Source organism: Glossina fuscipes, unplaced genomic scaffold, assembly GCF_014805625.2.
Source record: "Glossina fuscipes isolate IAEA_lab_2018 unplaced genomic scaffold, Yale_Gfus_2 112, whole genome shotgun sequence".
Taxonomy (NCBI): domain Eukaryota; kingdom Metazoa; phylum Arthropoda; class Insecta; order Diptera; family Glossinidae; genus Glossina; species Glossina fuscipes.
In genome coordinates this window covers 4,145,528-4,154,351 of record NW_023998455.1, presented here as the reverse complement: position 1 = coordinate 4,154,351, position 8,824 = coordinate 4,145,528, and the positions used below count along the sequence as shown (strand labels likewise).

The window sequence follows — 8,824 nt, the reverse complement described above, 5'->3', positions numbered from 1 at the left end:
CCTTCACTTTAAGTATTTTATCGATAGCCTAAGTAAGGAAATAAAGAGAAATATTTTGAGCATAGTTTCTGCCAAATGAAAGAATGACATATGCGAAAGTGCTTGGATAAGAGAATTCTCCGAACATATAGCAGAGTTTATTCTTTAAAGAGCATATAATGATAGAGTTTGTTAAAAACTTTGCAAACAAATCAAAGGTGTCCATAGTAAGAAAGAGCAACGAAATTCGGCAGCAGAAGTGTGCAGTAGAAGCCCATAAAGTAGAGGTCCCAGGATCGAAAACTTGCTCTGCTGAATTAAAATAATTGAGCTACTTAGTCAAAATTGGCTTAAGTGATTTCTGTATTAATTTATTATTACGGTGGAAATAGTAGAACAATCCGAAAATATAGCCCTTCTGGATATTACAAACGTTTGCTCTATCTTAATATATCTTAAAATATCAAATTTTAAATACCAGACCTCAAATCGAGACACAATCTGCTTAAAAAAACTCTTATAATGTAAAGAGGTGACCAAAGCCACCTGATAAACCCATTCATTCGAATATATATTAATAGCTTCAAATGTAGCAAAATCGTTGGAAGTTCTTGTTTGCACTTTTGTGTATTGAGAATGTGTGCACCCCTACAATATAGCATCACCTGACGATACTTCCGTTCTAGAATAACAACAATAAAATTTTGTGGCAATAAGTGGAAAAATTAATCACGCTCGCTTAGTGCTAGAGAGTAACGGAATTTATTTATTTCCTATGAAGATAAAAGTTGTGGCCGCAATCAACTGCAGTTCTCCCGGTAATTTAGAAATGTCATTCAGCAGCCAGATTTTCTCTCCCGGGCATAGACAATTATATGCTCTTATCGGTTTTTCCCAAATATCGAATTTGTTAAGTGGTTTTTCTATAATCCTTCTATCGTCATACCCTACATTATTTATGATACGGGGATATATTAAATTTGTGCGGATGTAAGCAACACCTAGAAGGACTTGAGATAAACCAAGCTTTTAGTATATCGGTCGACACATTCTCAATATGATTCCGAATCGATCCAAGTCTGTATGTCCGTTTGTCCGCCTATTCGTCTTGTCATTGTGTGTTCAAACTGCAGGCCGCCATTTTTTAGATATTTTAATGATATTCAGTATACTGAAGAGTTTTGGATAACAGGACAAAAGTTGTTGAAAATGTTTTGGTTCGGATCACTTTTTCGACATTTTCCCATATGATCTCTTATTTTGAAAAGTCGTTATTGTAATTTTTAGAATTGCGTTAATCAAATTCGCTTAGTAATACTATTTCGATTTATTAAATTGGCATGAAAACTTTGGATCGGATGGGGCAATTTTTTGATTTCCTTGCCATATAACCGACTGTGCGGACATTGAATTCGGATAGGGGGAAAAGGAATAATTTTCAATACTTTTTGATGAAAAATCGTTCGTAATAATAAAAATTAATTTTACTGAATTTGCTTCACAAAGGGCTATTTATTGAATTAGGAGGATTCTAATGAACAATAAGGCCTTGGATGCTAAAACAGTTTAATTTTTAATATTTTGTGATGGAAAATTTACCTTGGATCACAAATATCTACTGTTCAGATCGCACCATATATAGGGTCAAATTTTTGTGGTGCGGAAGCAATTAGAAAATGATAGAATTTTTGACGAGTACGTCAAGTTTGCTAAATTCGCATTGACCTTTGAGTATCCTCCTACATAGTAGTTCTCAAGAAAATTATGCACTTACGTAAAAATAATTGACAATATTTGATTAGTTATTGAAGGAAAATGTGTAGGGTGTCTAATGGTTGACGTTGCCCCAATATAGCACATTTGATTAAATTCTGTTTATAAGGAATTTCAATAAAACATATGAAAACATTATCGTGGGCCAGTGCCCACCACCAAATATTATACAGCGATTTGCTTAATACAATTATTCATATAACGGCTTTTCAAACTAAGACATTATTTGGAAAGTGGTTGAAAACCGCTGTCAGTAGCGTTCGCTCTTGGCCGAAAACACCTTACTCTACCAAATATTATTATAGTGGACATGGACAGACTTCAGACGAACAGACATATAGAGAAAAGAGTCCTGAAACGATCTAAATCACAAACAACAAATGTTGAGTCCATCACAAATACTTCTGGGTCTTGTGTACATCGGAGGAAATTTTAGTGTGCCCTTACACCAGAAATGGCGTAGGATATAGAGAGAAAAAACTAAAATAAAAAAACTTCAAAAAAAAAAAAATTGCACTCAAATAAAACGTGATAAAAATACAATGCAGATCATAAGAAACCTGGAATAGAATGCTGAACTCGCCGAAAGTCAACGAACTTTAGTCACCAATCGCATGTCATCGTCTACCCAAAATAGCCTTTAATTTCGAATATTTAAACCGATGCACATGCAAAATAGTCGCGCCATAGAAATGTATTGAAATTGCTCTTGTGAACGAGGCGGGGCGGGTCTCTTCTCAATCCTCTTTCAAGTACATATGCTAGTGAAATGACTGTTAAGGTTCCTGGCTTCCTGGCATAATTTTCTCATTTTAATAATTTCAACAAATGATACGAGTAGGCGGCTTCTGTCGTTCGAGGTTATATTTTGTGTAGACGATATAAGATTTCGTATGTTTCGCATTTCGCGAGAGTTCCAAACGAGATAGAAAAATTAGTTCACTTTTTTTCGTTTGGCATTAGTGTGAAAGTAATATAAAAATATCCTTACAATCACATCTGCTTCCACAAAATACAAGTAATAAGGAATCGTATACAGCAAACACAACTGTGACTGTAACAACAAGAAGAAAAATAATCAAATAAAAGCAGTAGCAGTAACAAGAGCAAGTTTACAAAGTTTTTCACACTTAAATTCATCTAAAAACAGGAAAACGTGTGCTGATGGTCAAGTGATAAATACGGCCTGAGAAAAAAGAAAAGTAAAACTACTGAGAGTATTACTATCATGTCAGAATATGGTCAAACACCGGCACTGCCAATAATAACAACAACAACAACTAATACAAATGTTAACTACTTGCATACATAAATATGAGAGGAATATTAAAAAAGAAATGAAAAAGACGAGCAAGAGGAAGAGGAAGAAGAAGAAGAAGAAGAAGAAGAAAACACATGATGATATCTAATATATAAGAAGAGTAGGGTTAGTAAAGATTTTTGCGGTAAAAAGAAAAAAGAAAAAGTGAAGGAATCAAATATTTTCCTTGAGCTGAAGATGTTGTATTTCCAAAAAACTCATAAATCACACACAACATAAATATATGGTTTAATAACGAATTCGATATGTGTTGCATGCATTTGACATTAAGTTCAGGAAAGTTAAAGTATCCAGTGTATCTAGTGTTGCGGTGGGTTCGTATCTAACCGAAAGCTACTTATACTATATATTATTAAATATTTACATGTTTATATAAAAGAGGATTATTGGTTAAAAACTTATTTTATGTGTATGTGTGTGTGTGTGTGTGTGTGTGTGTGTAATCATCTATTCATTCATTTTTCTCAGTTCAACTGAGAAATTGATTTTTAAAAGAAAATTTTATAAATTTCTAAGCTGCATTGATGGCGGAAGCATTGTTCAGCTCATGTAGGTGAAGAAAGGATTATAGTTCAGCATATCGTAAATGGGTGGACCTTTCAACAAAGGAGGCCATATTCAATTTCTTCGCTTTTTGATATTGTCATCTTTTAGCTATCATCACGATGACATTTGACACCAGGGATTTTCAGAGATCGATCGTCGTACATACGCTGAACGGGTGCTGGATATTCATAAAAAAGACAATGATGTTTGACACAAAATTATTCTAAAGAATGGGCAGCACTTGCATCTGTCTGGGAGAGCAAGCAAAGAGAAACGGTCTACCAAGTTATTCAATCACATGACGAACGGAGCGGTTTCATAGGCTGAAAGTGAAATCGGGTCACACTATTTTGGAAGTGCTACTGGCCCAAGGGTAACATCGCTACTAAACGATGTCGATGCACTTTCTTCGCCTAAAACTGATGCTGATAATGATGTAGAGAACTACGTTAGCCCCAGTTTATAGAACAATGGTTCTTCTGCTATTAAAGCGACATATCTTGTTAAAGGATCCTATATATATATATATATATATATATATGTACAACTGCATATTGGAGCAAAAGCTTTTCAATGCACAACATCTAAGCGGCGAATGAATTTAATTCTGGCTATAGTTAACGTTATTAAGATTCTACTTTGTTAACGCTGTAAAGTTATGGAACTCATTACCACTCAATATCAAAGCCCAAGTGCTCGAGCCCATTACCGAAGCGTGAGGGATATATCCATTTTGTCAAAACGTTTGCAACGCTCAGCAGATACCGTCAGAGACCCCAAAAAGTATATACATTCTCGATCAGCAATAAACTCTAAATCGATTTAAGTATGTCCGTCTGTTCGCTTTGTGTCTGTGTAATGTCTGTTTTAAAAATTGCCTTGGCCGGAAAATCAAGCTACCGACTTCAAGTGTTGTCAGAAAAATGGAAAGTTCTTGGACCTAGGTCGAGCCAAATCGGTCGAACAACCAGCACCACATAAATTGACAATGCCTCTGCTTTTCAAAAAAAAAATAAAAAATTAGTTTTTTGCTCATTACTCATAAACTATAGGAGATCAATGTGCAAAAATGGAAAAAATTAACCACGCCTACCCGATATTGTAGTGCACCAAAATTGAATAATTTTTTACACACTTTTGTAAAGCTTTGAGTGCACAGTGCAAAAACGCCATAAAATGTAGAAATTCTTGGCCAGTTTCAAATTTAGAATGTACCTAAACATGTTCGTCCGTACGTCTGCGCAGTTGCCTTTACCACGCTAGTGTTTGTGGTTAACGTTTTCTCATTAGCGAAAATGAAGATATCGTCTACCATTTTGCAAAAGAATTTGGAAGTGACTTAAATTTTCTATGGGCACGCCTACAACTCCCACACGCCTATGCGGCCCAAACTTTTACTTAGAAAATAGAAAAAGTCAGTCAGTCAGCCCACGCCATGTTATTGAGCACATTTCCTTTAACTTTTTTTGCTTTTTTTTTATGATAATGGTCGTGTCTATAGAAGATTCGGTCACGACCGAATATAATGCTCTTACTTGTTTCTTTTGTTTTTCTCTCTATTTATTTATACATGAATTTTGCTCTTTTTATGTCTTTTTCATTTATTTGAAATACTTTTTAATAGTTATTAATAATATTTGGCATAAGATTTATTTCTAAGAGTCAATAGAATTCGGTCGTTAAGTTGTTTCATCTGTATATGGAATAAATAAATAAATAATTATTTTGCTTTAAAATTAAAAAAAGACGGCAAATGCAAACGCTTTTGTCATAACAGAGTTTAGCTATCCTTTAAAGAAAATATAATGCGAGTTATTCGGAAGGGGAAACAAGAGCAGAGTGGCGCAGTGGAAGCGTGCTGGGCCCATAACCCAGAGGTCCGAGGATCGAAACCTTGCTCTGCTATCAAGTCGAAAGACATTGACTTGGTATAGTTATGTTTTTTATTTCTTTTTTTTTTTTAGTTGCCTGCAAACCTAAATGCTTTTACCCGGTTTCGCGAACCGTTCGTCTATCCTTTCACTCTTTTATTAATTAAATTTTTTTTTTCATTATTATTATTGTTATTATTTTAAAACAAATTATTCAACATATAGTTGAATTTATCTTCTAACCAAAATCTTATTGGCGGGAAGCGTTATTTTTGTTCTTTAACTTAACGACTAGTGGGACACCAAGAAAAATGAATATGGTAAAAAGTTTGAGGTTTGATAGGGTCAGAATGACTTACTGTATTGGAAGGTTGTGGAGCAAACTGAATTTATTAAGCGCAATAAATATGGGCGCTGCGGCGCAGGGGAAACACATAAGAGCGTGTTAGGCGAATTTTCTTCCTTTTTTTTGCTGGTATCATCGTGTAAATCTTGATGTGAGCCTAATAGTTCAAAAAGTCCGACCATCTGTTCGTCTGCGCATCGGCGCCTCTAACCATCTGACTGTTTGTTCATGTGTCCGTCTATCCATCTCCTATCAATCTGTTCGTTAGTCCACTTACCCGTCTCTCCGTATGTCTTGCCGCCTGCCCATCTGTGTATTATCTATGCGAATCGTGCAATTTAGGAAAAAACGTTAGAAGCTTTTGTTCGTTGTCTCGCTATCGAAAATGGGCTAAATTTGTCAATGGATATATCTACAGTGCAACGAAAACTGGCAGCATCTTTGTTTGTTTATTTTTTGTGCTCATTGCTATTCTCTACACGCTATGAAAATTTCCACGGATATGCTAGAAAATTTGAAAAAAAAATGTTCCCATACCCAGCCAATATCATAGAGTATACGAATTGTAGTTTTTTTGGGTCTTTTTCAGGATTCAGTTCGAGACGAATACAACTTTCTTGCAAATAAATATAAATTTTTGTCAAAGCAATGTCTGTATGTAATTTTAGTAACTGCGCGCGATTTATGGATCGGATGTATTCCTTTTAATCTGCGGCCACACTCTATGCCTCTCTCTGTCACTTTCTTTATACACGTGTACGAGACATTTTCTATATAACTTCTCTTTACAAGAGAACAAAGAAAAAGTACAGAAAATCAACTCATAAAAAGTTTATTGCCCTCGTAGAGAGTGAGAGTAGCGTGCGGAAAGTGTACAATCGCACTCGAATGATCGGTCACTTATGATCGATGTTGAGGAAAATGCCTTAAGATGAAATTTTCATATCGCTTGGAAGAGCGGCTTTCAAGCTATTCGTGTAAGCGCCCTGTGCATGATGACTTTGCTTGTGTGTGTGTGTGTACTAAAATGCTTTTAAATTATTACTTAAATAAATTTCTTATAAAAACATTTAATTTCTCCTTCGTTCTCAACGACTTGCATAGGGTATGGTTAGATGTAGACACAGTGTCAGGCAAAATATACGCAACATTTTGGCAACATCTGCTATGAAACACAATGAAATGTAAATAATTTTGTTATGGACACAATTTTTTTCATTTTTTTTATATTCTTCCCCTAAAAATTTACGCCCACAAGACATATGTTGTTCATAATATTCAATCGTTCATTATATATGTGTGTGTACGCCGTTCTGTCTCTTTAAGCACATCCTCTCGCTTATCATATTTCTCTCGTATATATTATCATCTTAAATACTTATTAATTAAAATGACATTTTTAAACCAAAATGTTGTTGTTGCTTTGACTTGATGACAATTTAATTGATTTTTATTTTTATTTAACAAAGAAACAACAAAGAAATTTCCTCTAGCGTACATAAGCTTACGGTGTTGATGACAAGCGTTGCAATCCGTTATTATGTCGGTAAGGGATATTGACCCTGAATGCATTAGGTAAGCAAATTAACTAACAACTGGCCCAGATGTCATAATGATTACGAGTTTAATGTGACATTAAGTGCCAAATATTTACAGAAAAAAAAAAAAAAAAATCCTTTAATCAAACTAACAAAGTGTATATGAAAAAACACATATACACATTTTTGTCTTTTTTTTCATCCTCTCTGACGTAGAAGAATGAAGAGCGGAAGGGTGCTTTTAAACTTTGAGTTAAAGGTACGGTTGCAAATAACTGATAAATTAAAGTTAGATATGATTTAATGATTTAATATTTAATTTCTTTAAAAATTTCACTTTCACACACGCAATCATGTGCTTACTGATTAATAGTCCGGCAATCATTAGCTGAATGTAGTTTTTACATTTGGCAAAACCCTCTTCTTCTTCTTCTTCTTTTTCTTCGGCATCATTAACGATTAGTTAATCTTCATGTCATGCTGCCCTTCTCATTTGCCGGACTAATGATAATGCCCACCACATAGTAAAATTTGCTAACTAAACTTAATGAATTTGTTTGAGTTAAACGAAACCCAACAACTGAGCAAAAAAAAAAAAAAAAAAAAAAAGAAAAAAGAAAATAATTAAAATTTGTTCTTGTTTTCTTTCTTTTTTTTTTTTTTAAGACATTTTAGTAGGAATATATTAATGAAAAGAGAGCAAGCAATGTATGATACATGCAAACGTAAACGATTGCTAATGATAGTAAGTAAATGATGGTCAACCAACTGAAAGGCAATTATTGTTGACTAGACATTGGTAGCCTTAATTGGTGATGATACTTAAAAGTGAGATAAGAAGAGCTAACACTAAAGATGAAATTATGAATATTTAATATTTATTTTTGTAAAGCGATTATTCCCAAAATATTTTAAGAGGCCTTCTTGGTTGATAACTGTTTAGTCGTGCTATCGGATTCCGTTTGATTCGAGGAGATCCGACTTTTTGGAGATATGAAAACTTCGTCCTCCTCTTCGGAGAGCCCTCCTGTTCTTCAGATCATTCAATGAATGCGAAGCTTGTGAAGAACTACAAGGCTTTGTGAATACAAAAAGTCTTCTTTTGGCCAAAAGTCATTCATCATCTTACAAACCAGATTTATTGTTAGTGAAGTCCTTACCTTGGTCTTGCAGACAAGCTTCTATTAGTCGCTAGAGAAAGTGATTCCTAGTCGGTTAGTGAAGTCCTTACCTTGGTCTTGCAGACAAGCTTCTATTAGTCGAGAAAGTGAATCCTAGTCGGTTAGTGAAGTCCTTATCTTGGTCTTACAGACAAGCTTCTATTAGTCGTTAGGGAAAGTGATTCCTAGTCGGTCAGTGAAGTCCTTACCTTGGTCTTGCAGACAAGCTTCTATTAGTCGCTAGAGAAAGTGATTCCTAGTCGGTTAGTGGAGTCCTTATCTTGGTCTTG

General features: G+C 34.6%; 1 non-coding gene across 1 annotated transcript; it reads left to right on the top strand.

Annotated features, from left to right (window-relative positions):
- Positions 1-5,452: 5,452 nt before the first annotated feature.
- Trnam-cau lies at positions 5,453-5,524 on the top strand. The gene has a single exon. It is a non-coding gene; the product is annotated as a tRNA-Met (tRNA).
- Positions 5,525-8,824: the final 3,300 nt, after the last annotated feature.